Source organism: Lithobates pipiens, unplaced genomic scaffold (assembly GCF_037356315.1).
Source record: "Lithobates pipiens isolate NorthernLeopardFrog02 unplaced genomic scaffold, aLitPip1_a1.2 Scaffold_28, whole genome shotgun sequence".
NCBI classification, from domain to species: Eukaryota; Metazoa; Chordata; class Amphibia; order Anura; family Ranidae; genus Lithobates; species Lithobates pipiens.
The window spans coordinates 63,734,736-63,751,759 of record NW_027507789.1 but is presented as its reverse complement, the minus strand read 5'-3'; the positions used below and the strand labels follow the sequence as shown (position 1 = coordinate 63,751,759).

General features: G+C 45.2%; 1 protein-coding gene across 5 annotated transcripts in view; it reads right to left on the bottom strand.

Annotated features, from left to right (window-relative positions):
• PRPSAP1 (phosphoribosyl pyrophosphate synthetase associated protein 1) overlaps window positions 1–17,024 on the bottom strand; it is an 82,010-nt gene that overhangs the window by 64,407 nt on the left and 579 nt on the right. The window lies entirely within an intron of this gene.

The following is a 17,024-nucleotide window of genomic DNA, read 5'->3' as shown; positions in this document are numbered from 1 at the left end:
AAAAGCTTTACAAATGTTTGCATGGTAATTACACGTTAACCTGTGCCAGTCTAAATTACATTGACATCTTTCTATACCTCTTTTTCTGTGGTACAGCTGACCTCTGTTTTTGTTATTCTCAGTGAAAAGATGTCCTGACCACTGACTAGTAAAGCACCTCTAATATTTGAAAATGCAGTGTAGTGTTTTCAGAATACAAAGCCAACAATGTAGAATTGAAGCTGAGCTAGATACACAGAAAAGGACAGAGCTAAGGTCCAAAAGAAAAAAATGACTGACATCATCATCATCATGACTGCACACACACGGCAGATAATCTAAAGTGTAACAGCCAGCAAGTAAAATTCTATAGAATCTTAACTCTGAGCTGTAAAAATGCATACACTTGTGTGATTTAAAGCACATTAAAAGTGACATTAAAGTTTTTTTTTTTTAAGAAACATATCATACTTACCTCCACTGTGCAGCTAGTTTTGCACAAAGTGGTCCCAAACCTGCTCTTCTGGGGTCCCCCGGTGGCTCTCGCAGCTCCTGCCCACATCAGATAATCCCCTAGGGGGAGGTTACCTTGCAGGCACACTCCCGTTTCCAGCATTCAGCGTCCATAGAGGCCGAATGCAGGACTCGGCCCCGCCCCCCAGTGCCCACGTCATTGGATTTGATTGACAGCAGCGGGAGCCAATGGCTGCTAGCAATCCAATCGAGACCCAAGAGCCCTGGGCGGAAAGACAGTCCCCGTGGGTCATGTTCTAGGGCTCGGGTAAGTAAAAACGGGGGGGGTCACTGCCAGGTGTTTTTTCACCCGAATGCAACACGTAGGTTTACAAGCACTCAACCTGCATGCATTATATAACTTTTTGATATCAACAGAATTGCCAATGGTTTCCCTTTTCCTCAGGTCTCATGCACACAGACATTTATATGCTTTCCTTTGCCTGGGGAGCCACTTTACCATGTACATCCGCCAATACATGTGCATGTTTGTATGCCGGCTGCTTGTAAACATCAATGGCTTCTGCATTGGCTTTTACCTGTGCATGTACTGTTGCTGCATTCCCACAAATACAAAAGTGGCAAGAGGAATATGACATACGTGGATAAACGATGAAGCAGAAGCCTTATAAGCAGCCTTCTGAATAAAGCCATTCACATGTATTAGCAGCTGTACGTGGCACCTCAGAGGCAGACCACCACAAGACATTTCACGTGTCACGATTCAGAAGCGTATAAACGTCCATGAGGCATAACAAAAGAGCTTGAAGAAATGGGGTTCTGGTTCAATATAAAAAAATAAACACCACAGATATACAGAATAAACCTGAGCTGATGCAGGTAGTTTGAATCCCTGGCAGGTTTGCCAATGTTGTCTCTGCCTGGAGACTCACCCTCTCCTGGCAGCTACTATCAGTGTCAGCAAACAAGGAAATCTTTCAACATGAAAAACTGTTCGATAAAAAAAAAAAAAAAAAAAAAAAAAAAAAAAAGAAGTTTTACAACTTCTAAATGTTTTCACACTTCTAGACGCCCATATATTGCTCACCACCTCCAGCAAGCGATATACTTGCCAGCCCCAAGACTGAATTCTCACCTGAGCGTTTCAAAGTTGTGCGTTTTTACCGCAAATTTGTTCAGGTCACCAAATGTAAAAGGCAGAAAAATGCCTGTAATCTGCTCCAAAGAAGCTTGTGTTCTTTTTTGAGCTTAGGGCATTCTTTAGACGTTTTGCTTGACGTGACAAAACAGTCAGATGTGAACAGGTACCATTGAAATGAATGGGATTTTGCTAGTTAGGAGTTTTTTCAGGCGTTTTAGGAGCTGAAAACGCTCAGGTGTGAATGCAGCCTAAAGCCCCAAAATCTTGGCTATGTGGCCTGTTTGACACCACAGAAGGCGCTTCCTGAAGCGCTTTTATGTCAGGCCTTAGGCTCGGTTCACACAGGGGCAACACGACTTTTAACACGACTTTTGGAGGCAACTTGGACACGACTTGGGGCGACTTACAACACGACTTTAAGTTGTCCCAGGCCAGGCGACTTTTGCCGTGGCCAATCAGAGAATGAGCTCTGAAGGGGGAACTCCACGCCAAATTTATAAAAAAAATTGGCATGGGTTCCCCCTCCGAGAGCATAGCAGGCCTTTAGGTCTGGTATGGATTTTAATGGGAACCCCCTACGCCGAAAAAATGGCGTGGGGTCCCCCCAGATTCATACCAGACCCATATCCGAGCACGCTACCCAGCCGGCCAGGAAAGGGGGTGGGGACGAGCGAGCGCCCCCCTCCTGAGCCGTACCAGGCCGCGTGTCCTCAACATGGGGGGTGCCTTGCACCCCAAAGCACCTTGTCCCCATGTTGACGAGGACAAGGGCCTCTTCCCGACAACCCTGGCTGTTTGTCGTCGGGTCTGCGGGGGGCTTATCGGAATCCGTGAGCCCCCTTTAATAAGGGGCCCCCCGGATCCCAGCCCCCCACCCTATGTGAATGAGTATGGGGTACAATGTACCCCTACCCATTCACCTGTGGGGGAAAAAAAAAAAAAAAAAACCCACACAACACACAAGGGTTAAAATAGTTTATTGCATAGCTCCGGAGGTATTCTCGCCGGACTCCTTTGCTATCTTCTGCTAGCTCTTTTACTAGCAGAGGAGCCCGGCTTTCTTCTTCGCCGCCGCCCTCTTCTTCCGACTTCGGGGGGTCTTGCCCCCCCCTCTTCAGTTCTTCTTGCCGGGCCTCCGCGCCGCCTGCTAGCTCTTTTACAAGCGGTGGCCCGGTCTTCTGTCGCCGCTGCCGCCGTCTTCTCTTCTGGAGATGTTGCCTCGCCGCCATCTCCGGTCACTATGACTGGGCACGCAGCGACTTATATAGGGACATCACAGTCCCAAAGGATGCTGGGACTGTGACATCGTAATGGGCGGGGACATCATCCGGGATGTCCCTATATAAGTCGCCGTGTCCCTGTCATTGTGAGCAGAGACAGCGAAGAGGCAACATCTCCAGAAGAGAAGAACAGAAGACGGCGACAGAAGACCGGGCCACCGCTTGTAAAAGAGCTAGAAGAAGGCGCGGTGGCTCGGCAAGAAGAACCGAAGAGGTGGCAAGACTGACGAAGTCGTAAGAAGAGGGCGGCGAAGAAGAAAGCCGGGCTCCTCCACTAGTAAAAGAGCTAGCAGAAGATAGCGGAGGAGTCCGGGGAGAAGACCCCGAAGACGGAAGAAGACCCCCGGAGCTGTGCAATAAAATATTTTAACCCTTGTGTGTTGTGTTGTTTTTACATTTTTTTCCACAGGTGAATGGGTAGGGGTACATTGTACCCCATATTCATTCACATAGGGTGGGGGGCCCAGATCCGTGGGGCCCCCTTATTAAAGGGGGCTCCCAGATTCCGATAAGCCCCCTGCCCGCAGACCCCGACAACCAAACTGCCAGGGTTGTCGGGAAGAGGCCCTTGTCCTCATCAACATGGGGACAAGGTGCTTTGGGTGGGGGGGGGGCCGCGTGGCCCCCCTTCCCCAAGGCACGCGGCCTGTTACGTCTCAGGAGGGAGGAGGGGGGCGCTCGCTTGTCCCCACCCCCTTTCCAGGCCGGCCAGGTAGCGTGCTCGGATAAGGGTCTGGTATGGATCTGAGTGGGACCCCCACGCCATTTTTTCGGCGTAGGGGGTTCCCCTTAAAAACCATACCAGACCTAAGGGCCTGGTATGCTCTCAGAGGGGAAACCCACGCCAATTATTTTTTTTTAACAAATTTGGCGTTGATTTCCCTCTTCAGAGCTGATAATTCTGTGAGAGTCACCTCCGTATAGATAGAGATCCGACTTGAAGGCGACCTCCATTGAAATAAATGGGTACCAGTCGCCTACAAGATGGATTGAAGTAGTACAGGAACCTTTTCTGAAGTCGGAGCGACTTCAGTAGTGTGCATTAAGATGGCTCTCATTCACTTACATTGATTTTTACAATAAGCGCGACTAGAGGCGACCTGAAGTCGGATCTGAGTCGCCCCTGTGTGTACCGGCTCTTACTACAACTGTGAATATGTGCTACAATCACCAATCATTTTTTTGCAAACCATGTACTCCATGTACACTTTAACTGCTTGCCGACCGGTGCACAACGATATACGTCGGTACAATAGCACAGCTGCGCAAAAGGGGCGTACAGGTACATCCCCTTTAAGAAGCAGCACTGTGGGCGCACGCCCGCAGCGTGCTCCATGACCGTGGGACCCGCGGACTCGATGTCCACCAGTGTCCCGGGATCGTGCCATGGAGCTGCTGAACACGGAGATGTACCTATGTAAACAAAGCATTTCCCTGTTCTGCCTAGCAACATGACAGATCTCCTGCCCCCTGTCATCACACCCTCTCCTACATGTAAAATTCATAATTTTTTTGCTAGAAAATTACATAGAACCCCCAAACATTATACATTTATTAATAAAAATGCTATAAAACTATCCCTATTTTGTAAACGCTATAACTTTTGCGCAAACCAATCAATAATCGCTTATTGCGATTTTTTTTACCAAAAATATGTAGAAGAATACGTATCGGCCTAAATTGAGGGAAAAAAATGTTTTTTTATATATTTTTGGGGGATATTTATTATAACAAAAAGTAAAAAATAATGCGTTTTTTTCAAAATTGTCGCTCTATTTTTGTTTATAGCGCAAAAAATAAAAACCGCAGGGGTGATCAAATACCACCAAAAGAAAGCTCTATTTGTGGGAAAAAAAGGACGTCAATTTTGTTTGGGAGCCACGTCGCACGACCGCGCAATTGTCAGTTAAAGCGACGCAGTGCCGAATCGCAAAAAGTGGTCTGGTCTTTGACCAGCAAATTGGTCCGGTCTGAAAGTGGTTAATGAGTCTGATGATATTTACCAGATTGACCCTTTCATAGTATATCTCTCCTCTAATAGAATATACAGTATATCCCCTCTAATAGTATATACAGTATATCTTTACACTAATAGTATATACACTATATCTCTAAAAGTATGTTCACTATATCTCTCCTCTAATAGTATATACATTATATATCCTCTGATAGTATATGCTGTATATCTTCAATAGTATATACAGTATATATCCCCTCTAATATATACAGTATATCTCTTCTATCTGGTATTCTCAGAGTAGATTAGATATTTTGCTCCAAAACCATGGTTGGTTATTTATATTTACGACTGCATATAGAGATATTTAAGAATAAATTGCCTTTTTTTTTAAACTTTACATATTAACTAAAATTATACAGCACACTTTTTTTAAGGTTATTAACCGAAACAATAATCGTCAACTAATCGATTATGAAATAATCATTAGTTAAAGCCATAGACCAGACCTTATCAAATCTTTTAGGGCAGTTTCTACTCGTAAGTGAGTTTGTATAGAGGTAAAACAGAATTTATTGTAGTTCTCCACATATGCTACGTGGGGGGAGTGGACTGTTTCCATTTAAAGCGGAGGTCCACCCTAAAGTGGACCTTCTGCTCATTGGAATCCTCCCCCCCCTCCGGCACCTTTCAGGGGGGAGGGGGGTGCAGGTACCTGTACAGTACAGGTATCTGCACCCACTTCCGGGATAGCTCTCAGCAGAAAGGGGCGTAGATTACGCCCCTTTCCGAAAGTCCCCCGCTGCCTGCTGGGAAACACAAAGATCCCAGAGGCAGCGGGTCCATCCTTATTGCACAGCGCGACTCGCGCATGCGCAGTAGGGAACTGGGAAATGAAGCCGAAAGGCTCCACTTCCTGATTCCCATACCCAAGATGGCGGCAGCAGCACCCGAGAGACGATCGAGAGATCGGCTTCGGGTGCCGACATCGCGGGCGCGCTGGACAGGTAAGTGTCACTATTTTAAAAGTCAGCAGCTGCAGTATTTGTAGCTGCTGGCTTTAAAAAAAAAAAAAAAAAAAAAGACTCCCTCTTTAACCACTTCAATACCAGGCACTTAAACACCTTCCAGCCCAGACCAATTTTTCAGCGCTGTCGCACTTTGAATGACAATTGCGCGGTCATGCTACACTGTACCCAAATGAAATTTTTATCATTTTTTTCCCCACAAATAGAGCTTTCTTTTGGTGGTATTTGATCACCTCTGCGGTTTTTATTTTTTGCGCTACAAATAAAAAAATACAGAAAATTTTGAAAAAAAAAATGTTTTTTTTTTGTTTCAGTTTCAAAACTTTGTAAATAAGTACGTTTTCTCCTTCACTGATGGGCACCGATGGGGCTACCCTGATGGGCACTGATAAGGTGGCACTGATGGGTACCAATGATGTGGCACCAGTGAAGTGGCACTGATGAGGTGGCATTGATGGACACTGATAGGCGGCACTGACAGGCGGCACGGATGGGCGACATGGATGGGCGGCACAGATGGGCGACATGGATGGGCGGCACGGATGGGCGACATGGATGGGCGGCACGGATGGGCATGGATAGGTGGGCACTCATAGGCGGCACAGGTGGGCACTCATAGGCGGCACAGGTGGGCACTCATAGGCGGCACAGGTGGGCACTCATAGGCGGCACAGGTGGGCACTCATAGGCGGCACAGGTGGGCACTCATAGGCGGCACAGGTGGGCACTCATAGGCGGCACAGGTGGGCACTCATAGGCGGCACAGGTGGGCACTCATAGGCGGCACAGGTGGGCACTCATAGGCGGCACAGGTGGGCACTCATAGGCGGCACAGGTGGGCACTCATAGGCGGCACAGGTGGGCACTCATAGGCGGCACAGGTGGGCACTCATAGGCGGCACAGGTGGGCACTCATAGGCGGCACAGGTGGGCACTCATAGGCGGCACAGGTGGGCACTCATAGGCGGCACAGGTGGGCACTCATAGGCGGCACAGGTGGGCACTCATAGGCGGCACAGGTGGGCACTCATAGGCGGCACAGGTGGGCACTCATAGGCGGCACAGGTGGGCACTCATAGGCGGCACAGGTGGGCACTCATAGGCGGCACAGGTGGGCACTCATAGGCGGCACAGGTGGGCACTCATAGGCGGCCTTGGTGTTATACTGTACTAATAGATGCCAATCAGTGCCAAACAACAATGCATGCCAATCAGTGATGCCCATTGTGGGCACTGATTGGCATCCATTGTGCTGACTGGCATCCCTGGTGGTCTATGGAGAATTACCTTTTGCTTAGCATCCCTGGTGTCCCTGGTGGTCCAGTGTGGGCATCCTCGGTGGGGCTGTGCTGATAATCGATCAGTACAGACCCCCCCTCCCTGTCAGAGGAGCAGCCGATCGGCTCTCTTCTACTCGTGTCTGACAGACGCGAGTGAGGAAAAGCCGATCACCGGCTCTTCCTATTTACACTGTGATCAGCCGTGATTGGACATAGCTGATCACGTGGTAAAGAGTCTCCGTCGGAGACTCTTTACCGAGATCGTAGTTGCCGGGTGTCAGACTGACACTCCGCAACAACGATCGCCGCGATGCGCGCCCCGGCTCATAATCCTGATCACGTCATATGACGTCCGATCAGGATTATGAAACCACTTTGCCACCGTCAATTTGTAATAGGGCGGGCGGCAAGTGGTTAAGGAGGATCTCTCTTCTAGCATAATACAGGGCATAGAACAGGAATCGTTTTTCATAATCCCTCTCCATTTTGTTTTTGTTCAAAACACTAAAGGCCACATTTATCCCTCAGTGTTTTGGAGCTTGAAGCTCCAAAACACTGGAAGAGAGAGAGAAAAAAAAAAAAATTCTCTATGAAGATGGTTCACATCACCACTCCAAGTCACCTGAAGCTCAAAAGTTCTGTAGCTTCTTTTGTAGCTTGAATCGGAAAAAAATACACAAATAACTAAAACTCCCCTTATCATAAAAATATATTATATATATATATATATATATATATAAAAAAGCTGAAATACCTAGCAACAAATTCTATTTTTCTCTACTGACTAAAAAAAAAAAAAAAAAAACGGCAACGCTCAAAGTCTCACAAAAAAGTGCCAAAAAAAAAAAAAAAATGCTCAAAGATGCTACTACACTACACAAAAAAAGTGAAATAAGTGAAATTCATAGAGGCACAAGCTAAATGAGCAAACTACTGAAACTCAACAGCTGAGAGGAGGAAAGCTGGATGACAAAGGAAAGGGAAAAGATACACAGGCAGCCCCTTAAAAATTGGGCAAAGGATACCTAAGTGAATAAAAAAAAAAATGTAGAAGAGGCAAAAAAGACAAAACATGTGGAAGGAAAGGAGAAGCAACACAAAGAAAAGGGAAGACAGAAAGACTGAAAGGTATGATATGATGGCAATCCCTAATGACTCATCTCAAGGGAAGCCAAAGCTGCCTCTACCTATAAACTGCACCTCTACTTTTGCCATTAGCTCACATCTCACAATTATCTTAGGTGTCACATGCCCCTCCCTCTTAGGCCTCATTTCACCTGGACGTTAAAATAACGTTATAAAAACGTCAGTAGCTTTGCAGGGAGTTTAACATATTTGCAATAGCGTTATTTAGCATCTCTTTCTTTTCAATGGGTCAAAAAACTCTGGCGAACCGCGTTTTGGGTGTTTGTCAGCGTTTGACGTTAAAAAAAAAAAAAAAAAAAAAAAATCCTCTCAGAACCCACTAGTTTTGGGGTTTTCTAAAGCCAAAAAACACCCCAGCCTGTGTGTGGCATGGACACACTAACATGAAAAACCGTCTGAAGCCAAACAGCTGCTGTAAAAATGTCCATTGTGCATGAGGCCTAAGATTGTAAACTCTCACAAGTAGGGCTTATCTATTTCTCTTGTATTGAATTACATTAGAACACTACTGTACTTTGTAAAGCGCTATGCAAACTGTCAGTGCCATTTAAACTCCATATAATAATTAGATTAGCAATCACTGCTAAACTTTTCTTTTTGCAATGTATAGACCAAAGGGCAGATGAATGTTCAGCCACCATCTAGCAGAATTCAGGTCTGTGTTTAGCCTATGGAGATGGGCAAGGAAGTGCAATGTAGAAACATGGTTAGTAAGGTTGACTAAAGACATCAGTCCATCCAGGTCAACCTGAGTGAGAGTGTGGGTGTGTCTGCAATTGTCCTTATCCCTGTACACTGGTGTCTCATTAAGATCTATTATTTAACCACTTCAGCCCCGGAAGATTTGGCTGCTGAAGGACCGGGCCCCCCCACAAATAGAGCTCTCTTTTGGTGGTATTTTGATTGCCCCTGCGGTTTTTATTTTTTGCACTATTAAAAGCACAAAAAAAAAACCCCACACAATATTTTGTACTTTTTGCTATAATATTCCCTTTTTTTTTTTTAAACACATTTTTTTCTCGGTTTAGGCCAATACGTATCCTACATATAAAAATAAGCATAGATTGGTTTGCGCAAAAGTTATAGCATCTACAAAATAGGGGATAGATTTATAGCATTTTGTATTTCTTTTTTTTACTCTTCCTAAAATTCCGGGAAGAGCTCATCACATCCCCATTGTTTCCAGGAGATGCTGTGGCCCAAATTCACAACCCAGATGCAGCAAGTCGACTGCATGAGAGCCATTTTCCATATCTCCTCCATGGTACTTCTACCCAAAGAAGATGTCATGTCTGTAGAAAACACGGATATAGGTGTGACACTCGCCATTATTGTCCCTCCTTTGCTGGTCCTTTGCATCAGTGACTGTTTGGGTTTCCCAGTGGAAAGCCCTGGTAAACTCTACGTTACCAATCTATAAACTCACATATATCAACCGTAAATGCCCCAAAAAAAATTTGAGAAGATCTGGGGGGCATGGGCTAAGCAATAAAGACTCGTCCGCCCCGATTGTACTCCTGACACTTTCCCCCTCCTTCCCTTTCCATCTCCTCTTCCTCCCCCCTTCCACCACTAGTCATTGGATATCTGCTAGCATTCTAGTACAACTAATGAGTAGATGAGACAACTCCGGGCCAATATGAGCAATAAAGTCTTCAATTAACTGATGTAAAATATAATTGTAATATGAGCAATGCACAATTCTATACTAAGATATTCGATTGTCCCATGTATGGCACTATTCACTGAGATTGTATATATGTATTGTACAGCAGCAATACGTTTTTTGCTGCGATTTATGCTATACTATAGGTTTTACTGTTAAAAAAGAACTCAGCTGATTTCCTACCTTCACCAACTTTGCCATCCATGTTCTGAGCTCTGTAATAGCCTGCTGAACAACGTTATTGCCTGGTAACTTCCTGTTTGTAAAATCGCTGGCTTCTACCCCTCTCCTAAGCTCAGCTAGGGGTCTGATGCGCCCAGGTGTAGTCCTCTGAAAACAAGCTGGGAAGGAGCAGACATGTGGGCAGCAGGGGTCTCACAGCCCCCGGTCTGTGCCGCCCATGGAGGGGGTGTCCTCCTCTCTTTCCACCTCCGCTCCCTTAGACCCCGAGCCACCTAGAGCGTCAGCGGTAAAGCGGCGCTATTTTAGTGGCATCGCTTTAGCTGCGCTATTTAGCCACTAGCAGGGTGGTTTTAATCCCCCGCTAGCAGCCAAAAAGGAGTTAAATCTACCTGTTTTGCCGGCGGTATCGCAGCGCTGCCCCATTGATTTCAATAGGGAGCAGTGGCGAATTCACCGCTCTAAAGAAGCCGCTGGCAGGACTTTTTCTGACACCCTGACAGCGCACTGCTCCAGTGTGAAAGCCCTCGGTTTTAAACATGTAAACACCAAATCTGAAAAAGAAGCCTGGTCCTTAAGTGGTTAAATATATAGCACCAGTGCAAGCCCTACTGGAAGTTGCAATTGTAATTCGCTATCCAAATCACTGTGATGCAGTACTACCAAAGTCTATTCTTCCAGTGACATTTTATGAATTTCAGTGTAGCTGCAAAGCATCACAAAAGCAGGATTCCCAAACCAGCAAAAAGGTAGGTGAATGTAACTATTTATCCCTCAAGGTATAGAAGTGATTATAGGGCTTGGAGCTGCCAACTAGCTTTTTTTTAAATCAACCAGGTTTATTGCGATTTACAGTGCATACATGTTACAGATTACAGTTACAAAAATGCTACAGATCGTAAAGCTCCTCAAATAACAATTGTATAACCATCTCAAATCTTCAATGTCCCATCACGTTTTATGCATGAAATAAATAAAGCAAAAGGGTACCTTGTGTCAGTGTTTTGGGTTACTTCACTACCCAGGGGCCGGAGGATCCGCTTGTTATTTACATTACTATATATTGTGCATAAACCAGCTATGAACAAGTGCTAGACTCCTGCAGCCACCTGTCCCAGATTTTGTAGTATTTCTCAGGACATCCCCTATTGGTGTATATAAATTTTTTGTAGGGGAGGATGTTGTTTATTTCTGCTTTCCATTCTGCAACGCTCGGGGGATAAGTCCTCATCCATTTCCGAGCTATTGTCTTTCGTGCTGTGAATAACGTCTCGTGTAGAAATGTCTTCATGTACCTGTCAGTCGAGTCTGGCAAGAGTCCCAAAAGGCACATTTTTGGGTCCAGCGTGGCTGGAGAGCCCATTTCGTCATGGAGGAATCTTACAATCTGTGTCCATAGTCCCTGTACTTTGGGGCATGACCACAGTAAGTGAATGAATGTTCCTGTCTCCCTTCCACACATTTGGCACAAGGTGGACTGGGAGCCTCTGTACCTGGCAACCCTGAGGGGGGTAAGGTACGCTTGATGGAGTATGTAAATTTGAGTCAGCCTGTCCGACAGTTTTGGGGAAACTGCCTTACAGAATTCCAGAGCTTCCTCCCATTCCCCGTCCTCGATAGGTCCCACCGCCCTTTCCCAGCGAGGTTTAAGTCCATAAGCTATTTTAGTTGCTACTGGGGTGGAAAGTAGATTGTAGAAGGCTGAAATTAGGTTTTTGAGGATCAGTGTTTTTGATGATTGCCATAGCGACATTTGAAGCGGGCTTAGGGGGGGACAATGGGAATTGAGTGCGGATTGCATGCTTGACTTGCAGATATCTAAAGAACATATGATTGGGAAGATTGTACTCCTCTTGGAGTGTGTGGAAGGTTTTTAGAGTCCCATTGGTAAGTAAATGATGGAGATAGAAGATTCCATAGGTGGACCAGCAATCTACATCAGGAATTTGCAAGAATTCAGGTAGGACCTTGTTGTGCCATAATGGGGTGAAGTCGTTATATTGGGGAATCTCTAGTTTAGCGGAGGCAATGTCCCATATGCGTCTGTATTGACACAGTAGGGCCAGCTCACCAGTCCTCAACTCAGTATTTCCGGTGTTTATTGTTATCGCATAAAGAGGGTCTTTAGTGCATCTGGCCCACTTGGGGCACATCAGCTGGAGGAACCGCTCCCTGTCAGTCTTGTCAATGTGGTATAGTTGTGATAATTGGGACGAAATATAGTATAGGTTGAAGTCTGGTAGTGCCATACCTCCCAGGTCAGGTGGGTTTTTTAGCGTCTGCCATGCCAGTTTGTGTCTGTTAGGACCCCATACAAAAGATTTGAGGAGGGCTTCTAGAGTCTTGAAGTATTTCAAAGGTAAGTATGTTGGGGAGTGCCACATAACATATAATACTTTGGGGAGTAGAACCATTTTAATTAAGTTTATTCTGCCCCATACCCCCAGTGGCAAGCGAGTCCAGGTCCGCAGCTTAGTTTTTACATAAGACGTGAGGGGTTCAATATTGAGATGTACAAAGTCTGTCGACATTCTGGATACATGGATCCCAAGATATTTGATGGTACTAACTCTCTGAAGTGGCAGACTGGCCTGTGACTCGGTTGGTGGAAAACTGTCTATTGGTAATATTTGCGATTTTTCCCAGTTAATTTTTAAACCAGAGAAGGTCCCAAATTGTTCGATTGTATGTAGTGCCACCCGCAAGGAGGAACCCGGATCTGCCAGGTATAAAAGGGTGTCATCTGCGTACATACTAATTTTTTCAATCAGATTACCTGAGCATAGTCCTTTGATTTCTGGATTATTCCGGATGGATATGGCTAGCGGCTCAGCAGCCAGGGCGTATAACAACGGCGAGAGAGGGCAGCCCTGCCTTGTGCCCCTGGTGAGGTCAAACTGCTCGGAGGGCCATCCGTTCGCCATTACCCTGGCTGTGGGCGACTGATACATCAGTTGTACCCATTTGATGAATTTGGGGCCGAAGTCATACCCCTCCAGACATTTCCACAAGTACTCCCATTCCACCGAGTCAACTGCCAACTAGCTTTTAATGAGTTGCCAACTTCTCAGTAAATCTGGGTACACTATGAGAAAATCAGAAGAACATTTTTACATCTGATTCAGACTTTGCAAACAAACATTTCCGAAGGAACAAATCCTCATAAGTGAGCAGAACTAACGATTTTTGATAATGTGTACTGTTTTCGTATGTGAAAAATCAGATGCAAAAGACTGTGCATGATCAGAAACAAATAAAATGAAAAGCCTTCGTCATACGAGAATTTTCATACATTATTTCCTTCCTAGGTTCCGACTTGCTGTAAAACATCAAGAAAAACCAGACAATCTTTTGTACGACTTTCTTAGAGTGTACCCACCTTTACATGAATAACATTCCTGACATGTCACAGTACACACCAATTATTAAAAAGGAAAAAATGCTGTACCTTTTATCCCAGAAAAAAAAAGTCCTTGAGCTCCAGTAAAATGCCTCTGCCTAGGCTGAGCTGAGGTCCAGTGTGCAGCTGGAGGATTGTTTTCCTCTGTCCCCCTCCCACAGAGACCTTTAGTTTGCAACTTTTTAATAAGTTAGCAGGTGCTGGTCTGTGCAGACGTTTGTGAACACAGCCAAGGCCTGCACAGACATCAGGATCACATTATACTATATCAGAACAAGCATTTCAGTTCAAAACAATGCCGACCCTGGATGATGCATGAAACTAAGTTGGCTGTGACCTTTTGTAGATGAAAGTGTCAGCAGAAGCACTATAACTGAGAGGTAATAAATACCTGTGTTACACCTACACATTACTCAGCATGCTCTCCTTTATCATAAAGGCCACACACACACACACACACACACGACTATTTAACACTTCTCTTATGGGAGTCTTGTGTATTTTTCTCTGCCTCTTAAAAACAGAACAAAAAAACAAAAACAAAAAAAAGAAGCATATTCAGGAGCAGCAGTGTTTTGGTAGAAAAAGAAAAAAGATTGGTGCGTGTAAATGCATCTAAATGTGCATGAACACTATATTCATTTAGCACTTGAGCATTAATTAATTTCAATGGCTAAAATAAATTATTATGGCCAATACAATAAATTTACGCACCTAAACACGTTTCACTCATTTAAAAGTGTCAAAATTCTGCTGCCAGGTGGAAAGGTGTCTAGGAGAGATGGCATCTCATACTTGGTCCTCTTTATTCTGCCTAAAGGCATTAGATAACACTTGGGGTAAAATCATTCTTAATGACAGAAAGATATGGATGGAATCACTATCATTTAGCTGCTACCTTATCTAAAGCTGACCATGTGCATTACAATCTGATTGCATGTTCTACTGCAGATTTATCAACAACTCTGTTGACATATATGAAGTTTGCTTTTAATATGTTTCTGCAGTGCGTTTTGGATCGGTTTTGCCGTTTTAATGCTTTTTTTTTTGGTCAATTTATTGTTGGGCAAAACCACTAAATTTATTATAAAAAAAAAAAAAAAAAATATATATATATATATATATATATAACACGACTGTACAACCAGACTATATGGATGCACAGATTTAAAGGCATTGTTTTTTTTATCTTAATGCATTAAGATAAAAAAACCTGTGTGCAGCAGCCCCCCTCTGATACTTACCTGAGCAGGTTTGTTTTTAAAACAAGACTTTACAATCACTTTAACCTTTCACACTGGGGCGGTGGGTCCATTGGCGATAAAGTGCCACTATTTTTTCCGTTGTATTTGCAGGGGTATTCGGCCACTAGCAGGGAGCTTTTAACCCCTGCTACAGGCCAGAAAAAGGGTTAAAACCACCAGTAAAGCGCTGCTATAGTATCGCTTTGTCGGCGGTATAGCGGCGATGCCCATTCATTTCAATGTGCAGGAGCGGTATACATACCGTTCCAAAGATGCTGCTAGCAGGACTTTTTTTACCGTCCTGCCAGCGCACCGCTGTAGTGTGAAAGCCCTCGGGGCTTTCACACTGGAGACACAGGAGCGGCTCTTTCGGGGCACTTTGCAAGAGCTATTTTTAGCGCTGTAGCACCTGCAAAGTGACCCAGTGTGCTGCCTCTACACTGCAAGTATTAATAGCTTGTTTTGTGTAGAAGAGGGAAGAAACTGTTTCACTTACCTAATCTTCTGCTACCCCACACTATTGGTGGACTGTCCCTCGCTGTCATCACGTCCAGTGCAGGGCTATGGACCCTGCTTCCATATTGATGACATTAGGAAACTAGACCATGGGGGAGAACAAACTGCAAGGAGGGAAGCAGTGGAGAGGAGTGATGGATTGGGCAAGTTCACTTTTTTTTTTTTGGTACCCCTAGACAAAGACATGCAATTGATTCTGGCATTGCGGGCACAGCCCTACTGCAAAGGGAAATTTTTTTAGTTGCGCAGAGTTAGGATTTAAGGGTCCGTTCACACCAGATGCGCTGGCAGCTATTTCTAGCGCAGCCCCAACACACTGACAGAGCAAAAAGCCTCACTTTCTATTGTCAGTTCAAGTGATGATTAAAAAATAAAAAAAGTGTACGGTGCGCACTCCATTTTTTCAGCATGATGGGCTGTGATGCCAACCCCTACATCACTGTGCTGCTGCAGTGCAGAGAACTGTACTGATATTCCACTCCTGGCATTCCACGGGTCTACTCACACCAGAGGCGTTGGCACTTTTTTTTTCCTCTCTCCTCAAAGAATGCCAACACAAGGACCTGTGAAAAAAATGTGAATGGGAGGAGTTCACACTGGCACTTTGCATTGATTTGCGCTGGGGGGGGAAAAAAAAAAAAAAAAAAAGAAGGAGAGCAAGCCCTACTTTCTTTCAGCGCAAAGTGCAATGCACATAATGCACAGGCACAACAGCAGGCCAGCACAAGTTTGACTCCACTGTCATACTGTAGACTCTTTACATCTTCCAGAATGAAAGGGGAAAAGTGCATGCTAAAACACAATGCATTAACCTGTGCTCAATGCACATGTTGTGGTGTGACTGGACCCTAAGGGCACAGTGGTTTAGTGTACAACAGCTGTCTGTTCTGCCAGCAGGGGGCAGAGTGATGTGCATTTCAGCACATCACCTTTCCACTCCCCTTGTTTTTGGACTCAACTTTATTTGAAGAGTACAAAGCAACAATTCATTCATGTCACTGCACAGCAGCACATAGTGGCATGCGATTCTGTCCTGTAAACTGCGATAAAATGCAGAATGCCTGCATTTTATCGGAGCTCAGGCCTGCACTGTAGTGTGAACAGCACACATAGAAAAATGTTATTTTCTGTGTCCTAGTGGCAAATTATGTTTTTCCAGCGTGGAAAAAAAAAACTGATCAATCAGCGAATATCTCCTAAACTTGCCCTGTTTAGGAGATATTCACGCGGGATATAGCTGGTGACATCACCGGCATATGCGCTCTGAAGGGATGGTGCCGTACCTTCACAGCTTTGTGCCGCGTATGACTCCCGCGCACATGTCTGGGAGTAAGATCATCGCGGTTTAGCCATTCATACAGCTGAAGCCTGTGAAAACAGGAGGAAGATAGGACCAAGATGGAAGCCCTGTCAGCGGTTTCAGGGCTGTGTGTTAAAAGGTAAATATTTCATAATATGCTAGTATGCCGTAGCCCTAAAAGGTGAATTTACCCTCTTTACATTTCAATAGCAGTCATGCGACTCCTTCCATCTCTTTTGCTCAACCACGGGCGGGGGAGGGGGGGGGGGGTGGATGGCACTTTCACTGATGGATTAAGGAATGCTCTGACTGGTGGAAACGTCCGCTTCCACAGAGGCTCCGATTGGTGGAAACATCCACAAAGGCTCCGATTGGTGGAAACGTCCGCGTCCACAAAGGCTCTGATTGGTGGAAATGTCTGGGTGCTGAGACT